The sequence below is a fragment of the Vanacampus margaritifer genome, chromosome 12, assembly GCF_051991255.1.
Source record: "Vanacampus margaritifer isolate UIUO_Vmar chromosome 12, RoL_Vmar_1.0, whole genome shotgun sequence".
NCBI classification, from domain to species: domain Eukaryota; kingdom Metazoa; phylum Chordata; class Actinopteri; order Syngnathiformes; family Syngnathidae; genus Vanacampus; species Vanacampus margaritifer.
Window position 1 is genome coordinate 9,403,726 of NC_135443.1, and position 21,184 is coordinate 9,424,909.

General features: G+C 39.9%; 1 long non-coding RNA gene and 1 other non-coding gene across 3 annotated transcripts; both read left to right on the forward strand.

The window, feature by feature from the left end:
- Window positions 1–684: 684 nt before the first annotated feature.
- On the forward strand, window positions 685–4,894 carry LOC144061349 (uncharacterized). Of its 2 annotated transcripts, XR_013296170.1 has the most exons (3): window positions 685–702; window positions 1,777–1,848; window positions 4,460–4,894. It is a non-coding gene; the product is annotated as an uncharacterized LOC144061349 (long non-coding RNA). The 2 variants fall into 2 exon arrangements; XR_013296169.1 differs by lacking the exon at window positions 685–702 and having other exon boundaries at window positions 1,571–1,848.
- On the forward strand, window positions 861–954 carry trnai-uau (transfer RNA isoleucine (anticodon UAU)). Its single transcript has 2 exons — window positions 861–898; window positions 919–954. It is a non-coding gene; the product is annotated as a tRNA-Ile (tRNA).
- Window positions 4,895–21,184: the final 16,290 nt, after the last annotated feature.

Here is a 21,184-nt window from a genome sequence, read left to right on the forward strand (position 1 = left end):
TGTCACCTTCATACTGTCTGTTTGTGTGACTGTCTGTCTATAGACACATATATCCTACAGCATTTTTTTATTTATAGCACAATAGACCAGTAAACAAGTCCAAAATTGACAGTGTCAGCATGCAACAGTGCAACACATCCCAGTGATGACGTGGACTGCACAAAAACGTCCAACGGACAATTCCAAGCTACAATGGCTGTCTTACTCGTTGAAAGGAAGCTCTCGACTTATTAAAAAGCATTTGACTTTGCAAAGATATGATTGTTGTAATTTGATTTGTGAGGATTCTTTTTTATTTGAAAATGTGATGAAATGTCGTTTGACTACTATAACAATCTGCCTAGTTTGTATGATAGTTACAGGCAAAAATAATACACCGTTTGTTTTCACCGTGTAAAGGAAGTGTTGCATTTGAGGAAATGCCCGGATGTTTGGTATTGGCGCCATACCATTTTGATACTTAATCGTTTTAAATCTTTGTTCAGTGAGTAGGATGCCATTGATATTTTGTTCATACACACTCCCTCATAGAATGATGGAAAAGGGATTTTGAGTAGTGCCCCCCCCCCTTTTGTTTTTTTTTAAACACAACGCGGAACTCGTGTAACTTCAAACGTAGTTGACCAGCCCGGAAAGAAAAATCAGGTCAACGGTGTGACGTCACAGCAAGGCGGGATTTCCGGTTAGACACAAGACGACAACGTACGCGTAAAATATGTATTTTCAAACACTTTTCACCCTGTTACGTGTACATGTTGTTCGGTTCATCATGCTCTTACCATGATAACACATCACATCGTTATTGGTGTCTCGTGGTGTGGTTATAGGTTATAAACGTTTCTGCTGGCTCGTTTAGCCGAGCTCCAGTGGCGCAATCGGTTAGCGCGCGGTACTTATATGACAGTACACTGTAGAGCAATGCCGAGGTTGTGAGTTCGAGCCTCACCTGGAGCAGAATTTTGCATAGTACGATATTCGTTTCTCGAGTATTTCTCGTCAACCTATCTTATGATATTCTTTGTTATCTTTGTATCATTGTGATTGAATAGGCCGTGGCAATAATACAGTCGGAGCGGCTTTGAAATCATGGAGTACAAGTGTGTTGGTTTTCCTGCCAGTAGGGAGCAGCATTTATCTAATTATATATCAAATATTTCAACAGCAAGTCTAATATAAATACATTTTAAAAAAATCCCTGACAACTCCCTGATTTTCCTGCATGAATTTAAGAGTCAATTCTACATTACCCAGAGACAATCTAGAGCCTTCAATTACAGGTCACTTTTCCATAGTGTGTAGCAATGATCTTGTGTTTATTTACACTTTCCTTGTGTACTTCACTTACAGTAACTGCTAAAAACTTATTAAGTTAAACAGTAGTGTGTAACCGGTTTAAACGTGTGGTTATGAAACGTGTGTATTTCCTATAGTAATATACGATGGTTTATATCCATGTATTGATAGTTTTTACATAGTAATTTTCATTCTTATGCATTTGTGTAGTGGTAAAATAAGACTATAGTTTCCCTCTCTTTCATTATCTATTTGTGACTTTGCTCCAGCCGAGCATTGTCTGATACTTTTCAGTTTAACCCGCAGGGGTCGCTGTTGTCCACAGTTTGCCTCAGTTGTATTTACTGACGCGTAGCAAACTGAACTGACTGCATGGACATGATTGGCTGTGTGTGCTGTTTGAATGAAAACAGTTGGCCCAGCAACTGTACCTCAAATATCTATCCATGTGTGCTTTTATTTTTATGTCCATATATCTCACAGACTGTAATCCAGGGGGACTGACAATGAAGAAACAATCTGCTTCTGACTACACAGACTATAAAAGAAAAAAAGGTAGGTTATATACACTGTATCTAAGTTTAAATAATTTTGGGTTGTTAGACTTCAGTACCATTAGATTACACAGTAATGAGACTTAACCAAGTTCAAAGTAAATGCAGAGTATTTTGCAACTCCACCAATAGTGGTTTGTATCTTTTCAAGAATTTATGTGGTCTTCCACTGCTGAATCTGAAGGCCGGGTGCAGAGTAAACACATATACAGCCTTTTACTATTATAATTAAATGTTATAATTATTATTATAGTTATTTTTTTAACTGACTTTGAAAGGACTAGATGGTCAATAGGTTAGGTTAGCATCCATCCATCCATTTTATACTACAATCCCAGCTGACATTGGGTGACAGGGAGGGTACACCGTGGACTGGTTGGCAGCCAATCACAGTGCACTTAAATGATCAATTTACAGATGTGAGACAGTGAGTCATATTTGGGATTTTATTAACATAATGTGAGCGTCTCAATACTTATGTCTCTGTTGGTTCCATGTTCTTGTTCAAACAACGCAAATCTGCACAAAACAATCATTGACAGGTTGACCAATAATTCTAATTATAATACACTTGGAGCCTTATGGTACATTTCAGTACATTTTAACACTTATATCCAAACCTTCCTCCGACACGCCACAAACCACAGAGCATGTGTCTTAAGTTTTTATTAAACATCTGTCTGTGATTACCAATGTATTTGCCCACAGTGTAGCAATATGACAGCTAAGTCCCAGCTGTAAAGGTGTAATCATCATTATTGTTTTGTCATTTTTTCCCCACCTTCTATTGCACCATCCAGCCAAGAGAAACTTCAGCGTTGCAGCATTTATCAAGTAGCCAAAAGGAAATGATGACATTCTGCTCGGCTGAACACCAACAATGAATGTGTGCGCGCATGTGTCTATTTGCTGCATTGGGGTAGACGTTAAGATGTTGACAGCAAAAATGACATACATACAACAATTTTGACATTAGAAGGGGTACCTTAACTTGCTTCCTGAAAGGCCAGGTGGCTGCTTTTTTGTTCTAAATCCATCCGGACTCCGGGCCCAAAACTCAAAACGACACTGTCCCGGTCAAACAGCAACATTTGGTCTCCCAATGTAGAACACTATAAAATATATAACACAAAAATGACCCCTACGGCGTAATGAATATGCCTTAAGAGCTAAACATCATAATTTTAAAGTTATGACACAGCGTTAATCTCATTGCTACTTGCAAATTATATCTCCAACTTTATTCTCTTGTATCGCCCACGTTATTTTTTCAGTGTATATAAAGGCTTGCAGTACTTCACCTTTATGGTCTCTGTGGTCAAATATAGAACATGTTATAGGATTACGTTACAGAGTGTATTGTAGCACACATGAACAGTATGTGCACTTTCCAATCTTTCTATTCCAATTACAACCATTTTATATGTTTTCAATAGAGGAAAAATATGTCTCATAACCCTCTCAAAACATTGGGCTGTATATACTGCTATAATGCATGGATATTTTTGGTACATTTGGAACCGAATGATTGATATTTATACCTTATTCTGTTTACCTTGCACATTTGAATTTACATTGCATTGTTATCACAGCTGTTTCTTTCAAGCAAAGACTGAAAGCAGCAGCAGTAACAGCAATATAAAACTCATGCTAGTCAAACTGGAGAAATACTGATATGGCTACCTTACTCCCTACAATTCTATTGTATCAACCTGAAATGTGACCATTCGGACGAGCAATCACATGTCTCGCTGCATCATTCATTAAGCCATCGTGGGCTGTTGAGGTGCTGTCAGGCAAAGGATGTGGGCTCTGTAGATAATTGGTGTAGGTTGTGGAAAGCTTAGTCTGATAAGGACAAGCTTCCATCCAATGTCGAAAGGGGTGGATTTCATAGCGGGAAACGGGCTGAAATTATAGCCACAAAATCTGAGCTTTTCAACAAACTAACGTCAGGAGTGCTCACAGACAGTACAGTATACAGAGCGTCTGAAAGTCACTGCACTGACTGTAGTTGGGATATATATATGCCATTTAGAAATATATATATCTTTTATTGTTTTTTTGTAAATTCATCGGTGAGTACTGAAGATTATAGTATCGGTCTAAAAAAAGTGGGAATGAACATCCCTACTAAATTTGACATTCTGATTAATGTTACATTTGTGGAATATGAGTTATGAAGCAAAATCCAGCCGTTTTTATTCATCTCAGGGGTCGGCCATTTTGCCACTTGCTGTCGACTGAAGATGACATCAATGTTGCTCAGGGCTCGGGCAACGGCCAATCACAGCTAAGCTGTTTTTTCAAGCTGAGCTGTGATTGGCTGTTACCTGAAACCTGAGCAACTGTGATGTCATTTTCACATAACAGCAAGTAGCAAAATGGCTGCTCCCTGAGATGGATAAAAACTGCTGGATTTTGCTACTTACCTCATATTCCACTAACACAATATTGATTAGAATACCATATTTAGACTAGTGGGGCTGAATAGATCATATTGTTGTCAAGAATCTTTTTTGGGGTGACTTGCCCTTTAAGGCAAAACAAAAACATACATGACTATTCTTCCAAGGTTGTTGATGTGTATTACTTTTAATCCTGTCCACCAGATACACCCTGAGTCTGGAATTTCAGCTTCACAGGACGCTGGTAAACCACATCCTCTTCAATGGGCCTGCTCCACCAAATTGATGTCACAAATAATGGAGGGAATTCTTCAGAGATTGTTTGATTTATGCATGTGCATGGCTCTCAGGAAGAGGAAAAGTGCGGGATCTTGATGGCAGGCAAGAATTCTTCCTCTGAGTCGAAGCCAAACGACATTCTTGGCTGTACTGACCTCAGCTCATCAGAGAAGCAGACAGAAGGGAAGACAGAAGACTTTTCATATGCTAATACCAAATGTGTGTTTGTCTTGGAATCGCAGTCTCTTTCAGAGTTACGCCTTTTCAGTTGAGCATCAATAGTCTGTGCAAATATATTCACATGAGCATCCCAAATGTCCATACTTGTAGCAGACAATACAATAAACACATAAGCCACCAGATATGATAAGATGTGTATTAGCTGCTTTGCTACATTAAATAACATTGAGATTTACATTTTAGCATAGGCCCTTAGACATACATTTTAGCATAGTATGGGAGACAATAATTTCATTATCTTTCATACTCACGTTGTAATTATATTACATCACAACATACGTACAAAAATATGACAATGGAGTGAATTGAAGCAATACAATGATTCGAACGACCTAGTTCACGGATTTTGTAAGGCTTGTAGCTCACTGGCCTTTGGAGTGTAATTGAATTGGTAGCGTGGTTGTGAAATGCCGGCGATGATAGCTGTCTTCTTTCCATTAGCACAAATGAATCAATTTGATATGAGTTTTTGAAAAAAATTTTTTTTAGCAAATAATGAATGAACCAACATATCAATGTTTTTTTTTCATTTTTATTTAATCCTATGGGACCTCAGGTGTGTTTTGTGGGGCCTTGGTTCTCATTGGCACCCACAGCATCATTGCACATTAGAACATGTTGTAGGTAATTCAAATTGAGAGAATATTTACAACTACATAACGTTTGAACGAACTAGCTTGCCTCGGCTGTGTGTTGAATTGAAAACAGGTTGAAAAGGATTTGCAAATCATTGTTTTCTGTTTTTAATTATATTTTACACAACGTCCCAACTTCATTGGAATTGGCTGTTATATTAGGGTCATCAATCTTGGTCCTTTTATATTTTTTTACGGACTAATTTGTACCCAATATATACACCATTATTTAACCAGATAAAACCCCATTGAGATCAAGATCTCTTTTACAAGGGTGACCCGGCCAAGAGGTCAACAGCACATGCCATTAAAACTGAGACTTACATACAATAAATTTAAATACATTTTACAAATGTATGATGTCTTAAAATAAAGTGCATAGACGTTAAAGGACAAATAACACATCATAAATTCAGGCACTGCTGAGTGGTCTCACACTGTTTATCAGTCAATATGGATCGAAAGGCTCCAAGTGTAATAAGCTCTGAGAGCTTTAGTTCAGAAAGATGGAGAATGTCACAGGACCGTAAAGCATAATGTCCTGAAGTTCTCTGTATAAAAGTCCTTAAATAAAATGGAGTCGTGCCATGAATAAATCAGCCAGTGAGTGTACCTACGTACACTTAAGGAAGGTAACCCAGATTTAATATACAAGTCACAATGATGTGTGAGGTCGACCATCACCAGTGACAAACCTTAAGGCACTGTGATAAACAGTGTTTAAAGACTGAAGACATTTCAGTGAAGCAACCATATACAGCACATCTCCATAGTCAATAAGTGGCAGAAATGCTGCAGACACAAGTAATTTACAACAAGATTTTAAAATAGCTCTACACCCTCAGCAGGGTCCTCGAGGGTGCGTGGGAATTCGCCCAACCAGTCCACATGTGCTTTGTGGACTTGGAGAAGGCGTTTGACCGTGTCCTTCGGGGAGTTCTGTGGGGGGTGCTTCGGGAGTATGGGTTACAGAGCCCCCTGATATGGGCTATTCGGTCCCTGTATGACCGATGTCAGAGTCTGGTCCGCATTGCCGGCAGTAAGTCGAATTTGTTTCCTGTGAGGGTTGGACTCCGCCAAGGTTGCCCTTTGTCACCGATTCTGTTCATAACTTTTATGGACAGAATTTCTAGGCGTAGCCGAGGCGTTGAGGGGGTCCGGTTTGGTGGCCTCAGCATTGCATCTCTGCTTTTTGCAGATGATGTGGTGCTGTTGGCTTCTTCAAGCCGTGACCTCCAGCTCTCACTGGAGCGGTTCGCAGCCGAGTGTGAAGCGGTTGGGATGAGGATCAGCACCTCCAAATCCGAGACCATGGTCCTCAGTCGGAAAAGGGTGCAGTGCCCTCTCCGGGTCGGGGAGGAGGTCCTGCCCCAAGTGGAGGAGTTCAAGTATCTTGGGGTCTTGTTCACGAGTGAGGGTAGGTTAGAGCGGGAGATCGACAGGCGGATCGGTGCAGCGTCTGCAGTGATGCGGACGCTGTATCGGTCCGTTGTGGTGAAGAAGGAGCTGAGCCGAAAGGCAAAGCTCTTGATTTACCGGTCGATCTACGAGCTGTGGGTCGTGACCGAAAGAACAAGATCCCGGATACAAGCGGCCGAAATGAGTTTCCTCCGCAGGGTAGCCGGGCTCTCCCTTAGAGATAGGGTGAGAAGCTCGGTCATCCGAGAGGGACTCAGCGTTGAGTCGCTGCTCCTCCACGTTGAGAGGAACCAGTTGAGGTGGCTCGGGCATCTGGTTCGGATGCCTCCTGGACGCCTCCCTGGGGAGGTGTTCCGGGCATGTCCTACCGGCAGGAGGCCCCGGGGACGACTCAGGACACGCTGGAGAGACTATGTCTCTCGGCTGTCCTGGGAACGCCTTGGGGTCCCGTCGGATGAGCTGACTGAAGTAAAGCTGCTGCCCCCGCGACCCGACCCCGGATAAGCGGAAGAAGACGGACGGACGGATTTTAAAACAAGATTTGTTGCGGTAAAATAACCCTAACTTCACTCACTTCAGTCTTTTCTGTGTTTAAAACCAATTTCAAACTCCTCAGGTGAGACTGAACAACATTAAAAGCAGCTTGTAAAAACTCAAAAGCCTGAATAAGTGAGGACGAACAGCAATAAACTATAGTGTCATCTGTATAAAAGTGATAAAAATGATATATTTTGAAAACAGAATGGGTCTCAGGACTGATCCCTGGGGCACACCTTTAGTGACATTTTGAACAGCAGAAGTGGATCCAGCCACATGCACACACTGTGTTCTGTTTGATAAATAGCCACTAAACCAATGAGTGGCAAATTTTCAAATGCCAATATTGTACAAGTTGTTGACCAGCAGTCTGTGATCCACTGTGTCAAAGGCTTTGGACAGATCAATAAAAAGAGCAACACAATATTTCTTACTGCCCAGAGCAAGACCGGCTGTAACATTGCTGTGTTGTTTTCTAAAACCAAATATTATTTGACTCTAAAAACTCCTTCAATTGATCACTAACTATCTGAAAAAATGCAGACTTCCAGATTTCTGGGCACATAACGGACATTTACTGTGTACACGTTTAGTACTACCCTCTTCCCTCTTTTCCGCGTCCATACACATGTCGAGAAATATTTTTTTGCACAAGCCAACCAACACGTGCGTGTGTTTGCTCATTAGTTGTGTGCTGTGTGGATCAGTTGGCGTTCAGCCTATCGCTCCCCGTGGGCACATGAAGGACGGTGTGGTGGCGGAGGCCAGGGAGCCGCTGACATGGCCGCCCAGTTCAAAGAGATGGTGCAGTAGATGTGGGCACACCGCGAACAGACCGGCCTTTATATTCACCCTCCCTGAGCCTGGGAAAACTTTGCAGTTCCACCCATAGTCGCCTGCGGTTACAGATGAGGAGGCAAGTGGACTTACAGGTGCTGTGGTATCAAACAATTTGATCTGTTGAATTTTTTTTTAAATACAAGTATTCCATCTATTTTAATGAAGGTAAATGCATTGATGAATGACAAATGCGCTAGTGTTGCACGTGAAAATCATACGTATTTGCAAATACTGTACGTTTGAATGTATTTGTAGGCTGAATGCAACATTTTTAAGAAGTGGTAATTAGGACAGCTGGTTGCATTCCTAGAATCCAATTGATGATTTCCTTGGCACAGATTGGTGGGTTAAGTCAGGAATGAGGGACAACAATCAGGAAGTAGCAAAGTATCAGCACACACAACAGTGACAATACAAGTTGACGGACACCAAATATGAGATGCATACTGTAACTCTCTTCCACTGATATTATTATTTTACCTTACTACCATTTGAATCTACTTTGTGTACAAGATGACCATTCTACTCAGACATGTTGACGCTGTTATAATTGAGCCTCTCTCATCTGGTTCTGGTTCAAAAACAAGAGAGGCAACTCTCCTTGAGTCCAACATAAAGTACCCTTCAAAGCTGTTTTTATTCTCGATATTTTTAAACTAATATGTTTTAAGACACCTTCCAGCAGGCTGATAATGATAACACTTGTTGGATCTGAATAAAGTGTAAATTGGCACTCGGCAGGTCCTTGCGGTTTTATTAATAGTGCTTTGCCTCTGCAGGCTCTGAATGTGACTACTGAGCTCTAGGAAGGAGGAAGGCTTAGTAAGCAAAGCATAAGAATCTTTATGTATGTGACTGGATACGTTAGTCTGGTATGTTTCGCCAGTGCCTGATGTGAGCAACTCAGGAGGTGTCAGTTCATCTTGTGGCCAGAAAGAAGGAGAGAGGCTGACATCATTCTTTCCAGTGGATAAGGCTGCCATTCAATTAATATTTTTGTCTAGAAGAGCTGAAGTTCTTGAACTACAACAAATATTTCTATGGAACTTGACAACACAACAACCTGTCATTTCCTACTTTAACCGCGCACGCGCACGCACGCTCACACACACACACACAACCATAAACATTTCTTGACAACAATACAGGGTGACAAAAAAACAGGAACTTTTTAACAATCCAATAAAACCAAGAGTGATGGAAGCAAAATATTTTATTTATAGCAATTGAAACCTTAAAACATGTCATTTAAAAAACAATGTAGGAATATTCATTTTGATATATATATATATATATATATATAATTTATTATTTATTATTATTTTTTTTTAATTACGTCCTGTATATGACAGCCTCCTGTACGAATCCATTGAAATATGCTGTTGAGATTCCTCATTGACCGCTCATTAATCTCACCTGATATAGCTGGGATTCCATCATTGTTTGATTGTAAAATGCATATTTTAAGGTTTCAATTACTATGAATTAAATATTTTTCTTCCATCACTCACATCAGTTTTTTGTGTCCCCTTGTATATGTGACCTCACTAGTCTAAACATAACATTCCGATTGATATTACATTTGTGGAATGTGAGTTATGAAGCAAAATGCAGCCGTTTTTATCCATCTCAGGTGGCGGCCATTTTGCTACTTGCTGTCTACTGAAGATGACATCACAGTTACTCAGGGCTCAGGCAACGACCAATCACAGCTCACCTATTTTCTCAAGCCGAGCTGTGATTGGTTGTTACCTGATACCTGAGCAACTGTAATGTCATTTTCACTCGACAGCAAGTGGCAAAATGGCCGCCTTCTAATATTGATAAAAACGGCTGGATTTTTCTGCTTAACTCATATTCCACTAATGCAATGCCGTTTTAAAATGTCAAAATCAATGATGTTGCTCTTTACAATGGTGTTTAGCTGGTGTTTGCTTTCTACATCTGGACGAGACAAACACAATGCTAACTAAAAAAAAGAAGTCCCAATCAGACAATAAATTATGTGAAGACTGAATAGTTAGCGCTTAAAGTATATGACTACCTTCTGTCTGCTTGTGTACGTGTGTCTGCACGTGTGTCTGGAGATTAGGTGTGGTATTAGCAGGATGTCACCTGCTGCATGCCCACTTTTCCCTCCCTCACATTCCACCGTCCCAAACATACACAATCACATCACAGCCTTATGTGACCCCCCCGCCTCGCTTCCCTGCCCTACTTCAACATCCCACTCATCCCCCTTTGGCAAAACTTCTCTCCTTCCCTCACCCTGCCTTACATTTGGACATCAGAGCAGGCAACCCCAATCCCTCTTTACCAGGCACCCAGACCTGTTAAATCAACAGACAGCCATGTCTATTGTCCCACAGCTTGATCTGGAGTGTGTGTGTTGGTTTGGCCTGGCTGGTAGGTCAGGATAAGGTTTGGACAGCACTGGATCCCCACAAATCCCACAAAAGCAGAGATAAAGCCGAGTCCGGGACCTCCGGCGCTTTGAGTACACCCTTCTCCACCTGCATACACACACTTGCATAGTGTTGTGATTATCATCCATATAATAAGTCCAAATACATATTCCAATGTTAAACTGGTAGTTTAAATTAAATTGACCATCTAATTGCATGTTGGCCCGGAGTTTGGTATTGCACTTACTTATACGGAAAGGTATATAAGAGAGTATGATTGGAGGTGTTTGCCATCATCAAACAGTCCAGTGGGGGAAAAACAAACAAACTCGATGACATTTCTGCACACTTATAGGACAACTTTGGCATTTTACAAGGGCAAGTAAATATTACTAGAAAGGAAAAAAATGCAATAGTTGACATCTGCGTACCATGTGTACTACTAGTGAAATGCAAGATGTTAACTAACAGAAATTTTCAAATTCACTAATGATAATAATTAGGGGTGTTGTACTTTTTCCTCAGACTGATACGAGTACGATGACTCAAATCTTGAATGTCACCAATATAACAGTACTGACACCCTTTTATACATTTTGTACTTTTATTTTCAATACTAAATAACATTTTCCCTTAAAATTACATGAAATTAATTAAATTTTTTCCTCTTTACCTAATTTCTAATTTCTTGTTCTTGACCCTAACAATACTTTAAAGCTTAAAATAAATAAATAGCAGGTGATTCACATCACTCACGGGTCACCAACAAAAAAACGACAGTCCTATCTTCAGTGTCACAACTTCTCCTTATACCCTTCATATCTTTGTTTTGAAAAAAAAAAGCAAAAAGTGCTAACTTCAACCTCTCTGCCAGCATTCATAATTGCTGAAGTTCTGTGAAATGTCTGTACATTCAGCCTAAGCTTTGATGAAGCTCCGTGTCTTCTTGACCTTCACCTCCTTAAAAATCGTCTGTGACTATTTCAGAGGAAAGAATTAAGCCGTTGGGTGTGAGTGTAATACACACCGCCCAAGTGAATTGACTTTAAAGGGGGGGGGGGGGAGAGAAAGAAAGTCAGAACATGGCAAAAGGTTTTGATTTATGGGGGTAGAACTATATTTGATATTCATTTCCGCAGCTGTGGCCAGCTAGAAAAACAGCCTGTATATAGACCCGTTCTGACAATGGTGCAGTGTAGCCTGCAAGAGAGAGAGAAGAGAGAGAGAGAGAGAGAGAGAGAGAGAGAGAGAGAGAGAGAGAGAGAGAGAGAGAGAGAGAGAGAGAGAGAGAGGCTGCATGCGTCACTCCTATTTTAGGAATGTTTTGGGGCTCTTTCACTCAAATTCACCACAGATGTTTCTGATTCGCTAAACACATATAATAAGTAATTATTGAAAACACCTTTCACTTGCCCAGGGTTGTGTAGTGCTTCATTTTGTGTAATCGAAACTGCGGTTTCTCATACAGGCACGGGATCCAAGACTTTATTGAAAGCCAGCTAAACTGCCCTGCAGTCAGAGTTTCCTGATACAAGATGAGAGAAAAGGGAGCTTAAAGAAAAATATTCCCCATCCCGCCTTGGTGAGAAGATGGAGTAAGCAAGGGGAGGTTTGCAGTTGGAGAGATGAAGAGGGAAAGATCAGCAGATTTCACAGCCGGCCAGGTGGAACGAGATGAAAAGATTGATGGTTAGAGATAGAGGAATGATGAGGTTGCTTATTCTTGGGAGGTATGCACAACTTGGACTGAAATATTCATGAGTTACTGTATTATATAAAAAAAATATTTATTATTATTATTTTTTTTACAATTGAATGCTCTAACAAGAGCACAGTCAGTGTTTATTTAAACAAGTATGTGAAAATGGGCAAGAAAAAAAAAAGAAGACAAAAATGGACCAATAAGCAAATGTATATTAAATGTGATTATACAACATTTTACACTTAACAAGGCAAATTTACCAAATGCAGTTACCGGTAATCCAGCAAGATTAAGGCAGCTAACAATGTACTTCCAGTTAACGCTCTTATTTTGAAACCAGTTGTCCCCACTTCTGGTGCACTACTAAGCTAACTGATGTTAGCTTTCCCATCATGCTTTGTTGCCGTTACTAGTAACACTTTGTGATTGTGTTATGCCTCTTTGATGTGTTATTTTTGTACAGACAAGGTTGAGTATAGTTACAGTGTTATTGTTTCTATTTGTGGTTTTGCTACTTTTAGTATGAAATTATTGTAACTTGGTTAGTAATAAAGGCAGTCAGTAAGTGTTATATATAATATAATGGACTATGTCAGAAGCAATTGAATTTCAGTTGATTGGCAATGAGAATCTTTTTATTTACCAATTTCAAAACAAAATGAAATAAATAGCGACCTCCGGCTGCCCGCCGGGAATTGTCCCACCACTCCAGATGGTCCAGGCTGGGCGTGACTGGCGATCGGTCTAGGACAGGGGTGGGCCGGAGTCCTGCAGGTTTCTCCCTCTTCCGACACAAGCTGATTCCAATCAACAGGATCGTTATCAGGCTTATGCAGAGCTTGCTGATGAGTTGATCATATACCAGCTGTGTTGGAGAAGGGAGACATCCAAAACCTGCAAGACTCCGGACCCTTGTGGGCCGAGTTTGCCTCCTACTGTTCTAGAATGTATTTTGCCCTGAACATGAAATGAAGGAAAAACGGGAATTTCTGTAGAAAATGGATGGATGTGGATGTATAGCCAAAGTAATAAGTAAAAGACGGACAATGACGGTACAGTCAGTTTGACAGTCGGGATGATAGAACTGGACACAAAGATCAAAGCAAAATAAAAGAACATGTGGCAATTTACTCAATGGATTCCTGTATGATTTACTTATCCGTCCGTCCGTCTTCTTTCGCTTATCCGGGGTCGGGTCGCGGGGGCAGCAGCTTTAGCAGGGAAGCCCAGACTTCCCTCTCCCCAGCCACTTCAGCCAGCTCCTCCAGCGTGTCCTGGGTCGTCCCCGGGGCCTCCCGCCGGTAGGGCTACTACCGGCGACTACTATTTACTTATCCAAGAAACAAAATCTATATCCATTCAATAAAAGGTTTGAATATATACTGAAACAGCTGTAGTATATAGATCTGCCAAGGATGGGCAACATTTTACACGATGCATACATAATAAATGGATAAATGAACTGTCAACGGTTCTTGCGAAGAAAAAACGAAAATGGCATTTTCAGCATCTCTGATCTGATCTCTAGCACAATAGCAACTGTTCTCTATGGTGGTCATCACTTGAATTGTTTGTTGTGGTACAGCATAACATGGAGCATTGTTTTGCTGTTTAAAAGCATAAATCTGAATGACAACTCCCACGAGTCAAATGTCTTCAAAATAAATTTATAGGAGAATTTGTGATGCGGCAAAATGCGGTTTGAATTGTTGATAGGCCTACTATGCGTAATGGAGAAGGGGGGGGGGGAAAACTTGAAAGTCTCCCGCTATAACATTTCGACACGATTGCCTCAGGGAGGACAACTTTTAAAAGTGCATCAAAATGAGTCATCAAACATCAGTCCTGTTGCCGAAATACAAAACCTGAGTCATTGCTTGCTCGTTGCTCATTTTTAGTTATTGCTTTGTTTATGGAACAATATTGAGCACATAGAACAGATTAGTCCATACATGAAGTCAGTGGGATGAATTCTTCTTCTCTCTCTTTGCACTGTACTTTTGATTTTCTCCAGTACAACTTTTTACAAGTCACCGCTGAGCTATGTTTGCCCGAGCTTACATTTCTACAAATTGGTGTCTGATTCTGTGGGGGTGTCTGGGTTCCTGCTCTCGATGTGGGTGTTTGTGTGCTTGTCGTGTGTTTTTTGTTCTTCGTGATGGGGAGTGAGGAAGGAAGAAAGAACGAGATGGGATGGGGGGATGACAAGCTGGATCTGATTATGGGTTGGAATGACTGGGAGGCTTTGCGGTGCGGTGCTTTCTCAATAGCACATTCCTGTGAGCAAGCCGGGGCAGGATCCAAAGCTCCAGACCAGCCCCTGCCAGAGGGATTGAAGGAAAAAGAAACGATCAGAATTTAGAGCCTAGATGGAAGCATGGGAGCCTGAGTAATGATTAATGAGTTTGCAGTCATATATCCAGGAGACGTTTTCTATTCTGCATCCAATTCAGATGGCCGCTAAATTGTCAACAGTGGGTCGCGACATTTGCAAAGGGACGCCGATTTAATAGAAGCTTGCCAATGTTTTTTGTGCATGTTGTGTGTTTGCCAGAGGGAAATGTCTGCTCAAATGAGCACTTTTAGAAAACTTTAAAGCAAACACGCTGAAGCGGCATTTAACTGTTATGCTGCGCAGAAATGTCAGCATGGGTGAAAATTCTTTTCAATCCAGGTTCAAGATTTTAAAAGCTTTTTTCCACATAAAGTTGATTAATTAAAAAATAAAATCTATTTCACAGTAGAATCTTACAACAGTAATTTTAGAAACCTACTTTTATGTCTTTACTTTTAAATGCTATGAATGTTTTTAAGCTCTTCTTTTAATGTGTTTAATAGGGGTTGGAATCTTTGAATGTCTCGTGATTCGATTCCATTCCGATTTTTGGGTCTGCGATTCGATTCAGAATCGATTTTCGATTAAGAATGATTTGATTGACAATTGTTTTTGCTTCAATCCATAGATGTGCAAGGAATTGTAATGATCTACTCCAGTCTGACTCGCTAATGCTAATTAGCGCGCTACTCGGTGCACTTTTATCACTCAAAAGAACGGCTCCACACTGCAAAAAAACAACTTTTATTGGAATAATTTGATTGTGACTTTTTCCTTCTACTCTCTAATGTGGCTACAACTTAACAGTGTATTAGACTGCATGGAATCACACTGCCCCTAAGAGGCCAAATCGGGTACAACATGAACAGCGCTCCAAATAAAGGCACACACAGACAAAGGCAAGACAGTATAAAGTAATTTAAATAAAATCGACATTGGGACATTTAAAATCGATTCTGAGATAAGCTGAGATAAACTGTTTGAGGGTCAAACTATCACCATCTAAATATGCTTATTGTCGAAGAGGGATTTTTTTGTAATAGTGTAAGAGTGAAAAAATACTTACGGCCTGATTTACGAAGATCAAAAATGGCGGGCGCTAACTTGTTTGTACATTCAAGCTAATAGATTATGGGTGCTGTTGGCAACGGATGAAAAAGTGGTGGAGAGTTTTACACTTTAGGCAGCGATGATGGTTTTTACCATGGAACATTTGGAAGAGCACTACAGGCGCCAAACAAAGTTTGAAGTGAAGTTGGAAGTGTTAATGGAAGACAAACAAACTGAGTTACAGAAAATAAATCTATTGCTCCGATAATTTGGGGGAACCCCGCGACCACATAAGAGCCATGTTTTGTTTGATTTAACTTGCCCCGAGTGAATGCCAATTGGACGTCTATGCCCAAACTGAGAAACATTACATTTAAATATTGGGACAGCACTCTCAAAAAACTGTCTTGGGAGACGCCACTACAAATTGTCATCGTGCAATGAAATGAAACAGACACAAGGAAATGCAGAGCTGAAAGGAGTTTTAACAAAAGTGATGTGGCATGACTCCTTCTTGCAATTGGCAAGTCAGTCCTTAAATCAACCAGAAGCACCAAAATTGCATTGCTGAAAAGACAATAGGTTGTGATCATTTTTTTGCCCAAGGCATTTCCAAAACGCTTACACAAGCTAAAAACAACTCTCAGACAAAGTATTTAAAGATGCAAAAATCGCACAAACACACGGTCACACACAAACACGCACACGGGCATAGGTTGACCCAAAACTGACATACTGACACGAGTCAGTGAAAACCAGACGTCCCCATAAGGAAAGCTGATAAGGAGGCCTTCCTCCCTCAGCTTACTCATCTCAGTGCCAGGAAATTCGTGTGTGTCGGGAGCTGGGGGAAGACGACGAGGGTTTTCCAGGTCCTTGCACAGCCCTTTGTTCCTTCAGCTACTCCCGCCACCATTGCTGATGACTGTAAACACCTCAACTCCCTTACAAAAGAATCCCCCACCTCGCCAATTTACCGGGAAGTCAGTGTGAAAGCGGCTTTTGATTTACTACAAGAAGGAAATAACATTGACTTGTCTATGCACTGCTTCACCCTCCCCTCCACACTTATTCTTTGTTTAAAGGTTTGTTTACTATTCTCTGTATGGAAAATCCTTCAGGAATGCGGAGGAAGTGGGAGTTTCCTCCCGGAGCAAGTTTTAATAGGTTTGGGTGGAGGGGAACAAGAGAAGAGGGAGGATGGGGCAACTATTCCAATATTCCAATATGCTTCAGGTGGCCACTGTTTGTGCATGTGTGTGTTTGTCTAAATGGCTTCAGGTTACGCAAGGCAGCAGCAATCATTCCTTGGGTTGCTTAATTAAAGTATTTTTTTAAAGATTTTTTTTAGACCATAAATACTCCCGAGTGCATGCCTGGAGACATACTATACAACCACTACTATTAACATTTGAAAGATATTATGTGATAATTACCATACAAATATAATAATAATAATAATAATAATAATAATAATAATAATAATAATAATAATAATAATAATAATAATAATAATAATAATAATAGATTTGATTTGCATTATAAAATAAATCTCAAAGTGCAAATATACAAATAGTATATTCAGAATAGTTCATATAATATGTATTGAGAATTTCTTACAAAATATACATACAACAATTAACTTAAGATTTTTTTTTTATTATGGTAAATTTAATTTTAATTCGATTAATTTTATGCTCAAATTAAATGTCAACACTTCCTTGTCCATATCACCCTGTGAAGATACTTGTGAAAAATAGTCCGGTAAAAGCAGAAATACTGGTTCAAAGTAAAAATAAATAAATAAATAAATAAGCAAAACCGGATTTTTATTTTCAAATATACACAATACCTGTTTTGATAACTAGGCACATTGGGAATTTTTTTTTCTTCCCCGCTGCACACAAAATAGTTCCCCTCTTCCATTCCATTTGTATTGTTCGTAGAAAGAAGAGAAGAAAAAAAAAAACGGGCAATTTTGCTAGAAGCTAAACTTTGTCAGGACAATCTGGACTGAATTGACACAAACTGTCATGATTGATGTTTTTCTAGATTAGATTTAGGTTTGTTTCTTGTTTTTTTTTGTCATGTGTTTTTTAGCATCTCTACCAATAATCCTTGTAGTTGATGTCATTGACCTCTTCAATGGGGCTTTCATAATCACGATGATCGGAAGTTGCCATGAGGCCAAAATATTTACGTGGTTGTTTCATTTCACACATGATTGGTTGTAAGGCCCTCTAGAGACCACTAGAACTCATTAAACGCGACTATTTTTGTCGAACATTAAGGGTTTGATCTACTTGTGTAAAAACAGGCGGAAACTTGATTGCACATGAAAACAGATGTGAAAGCTGATCCACTAACCAGGTGCAACCAAGATTATGTCTGCCGAACGTGCTAATTTGTGTGGCCTGCTCGGTCATCCCAGGACGACTCATTGCTTGTAAGAAGCCCGACTTGAAATCAACCTGAAAGGGGGAAAATAAAAACAAGGTCGTTGCACTTTTTTTTTTCCTTTTTTTTTTCCTTTTTTTTTTTTTCCCCGGAGAGCTCAGTATTGTTCATTCGGTAATTTTACCAATTTGAGATGTCATCACCATTGCTCTCCTTTTTTTTTAATATTTATTTTTATTTTTATTTTTTTGTATGTGGGTGAGTATGTGTATGTGCGTGCGTGCGTGCGAGTGTGAGTATTCATTAGTTCACCTAAAACCTATTAAAAAATCCCATACCGTTCACCTAAACCGAACACTTCCAGCCAGAGTCGTGAGGCCGTCAGGAGACCCGAGGAAGGACCAAAGAAAAGAAAGGAAAGTGAAATCCAGCACCTACCAGACACCGCCCACCAGGCCACCAACCAGAGTCCTTCACCAACCTCAGAGACATCTAAATTCCAACAAATCAGGGAGACCTCAAGAGACCAAAGGAAGTTATACTAATGTAGCAAATGAATGTAGTTTGCTGCTTCTTGTCTCGTGCTCGCTATTTGCCATCTTGCTAAAAGAGCGCAATCTTTAAAAATCACATGCACGCGCACCAGCATACACGATCTGATATAGTGAACGCAATTTAGCGCCCACTCTTTTTTTTATCTCAGCAAATTATGTGAACCAGAGCTCAATCATGTGAGTCAAGATTGCTCAGCTCTCAAATTCGTCCACACAAAACTCATCCAAGCATACCTTTTTGGAGATTGCTTTGTTGGCATTGGTCACAGAAAATGACCTTACTCAAACTTCCCATAGAGTTGTCAGAAAAAAAAAAAACCCTCACTAGCAGACCTGATTATATGCACACACACTAACTGAGGAAAACATGACTTTATTGGTAAGTGCAATAATATCATCAAAATTTTTACTTTTAAAACAGTTTCTAAATACTGGAGGTCACAACCTCTCCGTTTGTTAGTGATATTTTGTGGCTGCCCACACGCACGCGGACACGCACGCATACATACACAGCATGACCCCGTGAAAAGAGGCTGAATCATCTGCCTTAATAAGGGGCCTGTATTTCCATGCCTCTCCTATTCTGACTGTCTGCCTTGACCACCGAAGCGCCCGGGCTGCCCACAGAAATGCCGGCAGAGGGATGGATGCCTGCCTACTGAATCAATGCAGTTGTGTGTGCTTGTATGTGTGCTTGTCCAGCATGAAAAGAACATTTTGGACCACTTAGCTGACATTTAACCCCTAGGCGTTATTGTGACCATTTTTTGGCTTTTTGTTGGTTCTGACCAAGCCATTTCAAAATAAAATACTGCCCACGGGTTTTAAACAAACAAAAAACTAGGTATCAATATCGGGTCGATACTGAAGAGGAATAAAATTATTTGTCCTCTTTGCGTGTTCCAAAAATATGAAGACAGATTTAATGTAAGAAAAAACACCTTTGCAAAAATGATTTAATAAAAAACAGAGATCTCTGGACATCGTGACAGACTCCAAACATCACGTAACAGGTGGAATTTCAGAGTGCCGAATGTGTCTCTTCCGCGGGGAAGATGGCTTCTTATAGTTAAACAGACCGCCTCTCTTTCATTTGTAGACAAAACATACTCTCTGGGTACTTTTCCGTGAGCGATGGCGCAAACAGAGTCAGGGGTGTGTGTGTGTTCGAAGCAGATTCTGTTCTCAAGGACTAAATGTGTTTTCGCACAGAACACTGAGAAGAAATTTTTTAGACCAAACAATATGTTCCAGCTTAAGGTCAAATTATACTGAGTTCAACACTACCTCACATCTACAAAACATTTCGACATCGTTAATATAAAGAATTAAAATGTTAATAATGTATAACAATGGTTAATATATGAAATAAAGAATTTAAATGTTAATAATATCTAACAATACCCGGCTTTATCTCAAGGTAACAGTGCTCGCGATGGTGGTTTGGAGCCATTTTACAATCAGAAGTATACATTCCGAAATGGAAGAATTAAAAAAAAAAAAAAACTTTAAAAAAATGTCATTAATTTCATGTAATTTTAACCCCTTCAGACCCATAGATGGTCCCAGTGGACATGACATATTCTCGTGTGTAAACCAATAAAATGCATGATTTGGATGATGTCAAGACTTCTGGTTCATGATTGGATCTTACATAACCAATCACAATCGTAAGTTGATTTGCATGATATTCATGTGAGAAATATTACAGCCATATTATCCTGGCGTCCACTATAACAAATAAAAACATGAGATAACCTTTCAAAAAACATTTCCATGGGTTTCTTATGAGGGAAAAAGAGTCAAAATTAGAAAAAAAAAAAAACACATTTTGCCCAGCAGAAAAAAAATGCAGGCTATGGGAAAATGCTATATTGGAATATATAGGTCTTTTTTCAAATTATCTGTCTATCTGTATGATAAATGTACCCAAAATATAGTGGTGTCTGTACTTGGTATCAGTGACTACTCAAGAGTACTCGTACTCGTATCAGTTTGAAAAAAAAAAAAACTTTATCGAACATCCCTAACAGAATATTGTACAAAAATAATCCTTCACAATGCGTAGCTATTTCTGGAAAGGTCCACCCCAAGTCATTTTCTCCCCCTGCGTTAGCCATTGTGGGCATCAAAAAATTAAAATGTAGCATCCCATGCTAATCACTACAGACATGCTAGTGGAACTTGGCTGCAACAGTTTTGCTCGAACCCACCACTTAGCGGATGGAAAAATGCTGACGTTATTGTGGGCAAATTTGAAATCTGAACGCTGAAAGAAACAGTCCCATTGCTAATAGGCTATAGTTAAAGGTGCATAGGCTAGCCTCGGTGATTCTGAAGACCCCGATAACATGGCAGCACATAGGAGCCGAAATCTGATTGGAACATAACATTCACATACACACACACACACACCGAAAGCAGTGCAACCAAGAGAAATGTTATGAAATGAGAAGAAGCTGTTGGGAGTAAATGAATGACACTTAATTTAGAGTTGAGGTTGAAAATGTAGTAGAATGCTTGCGATGGTTCACCA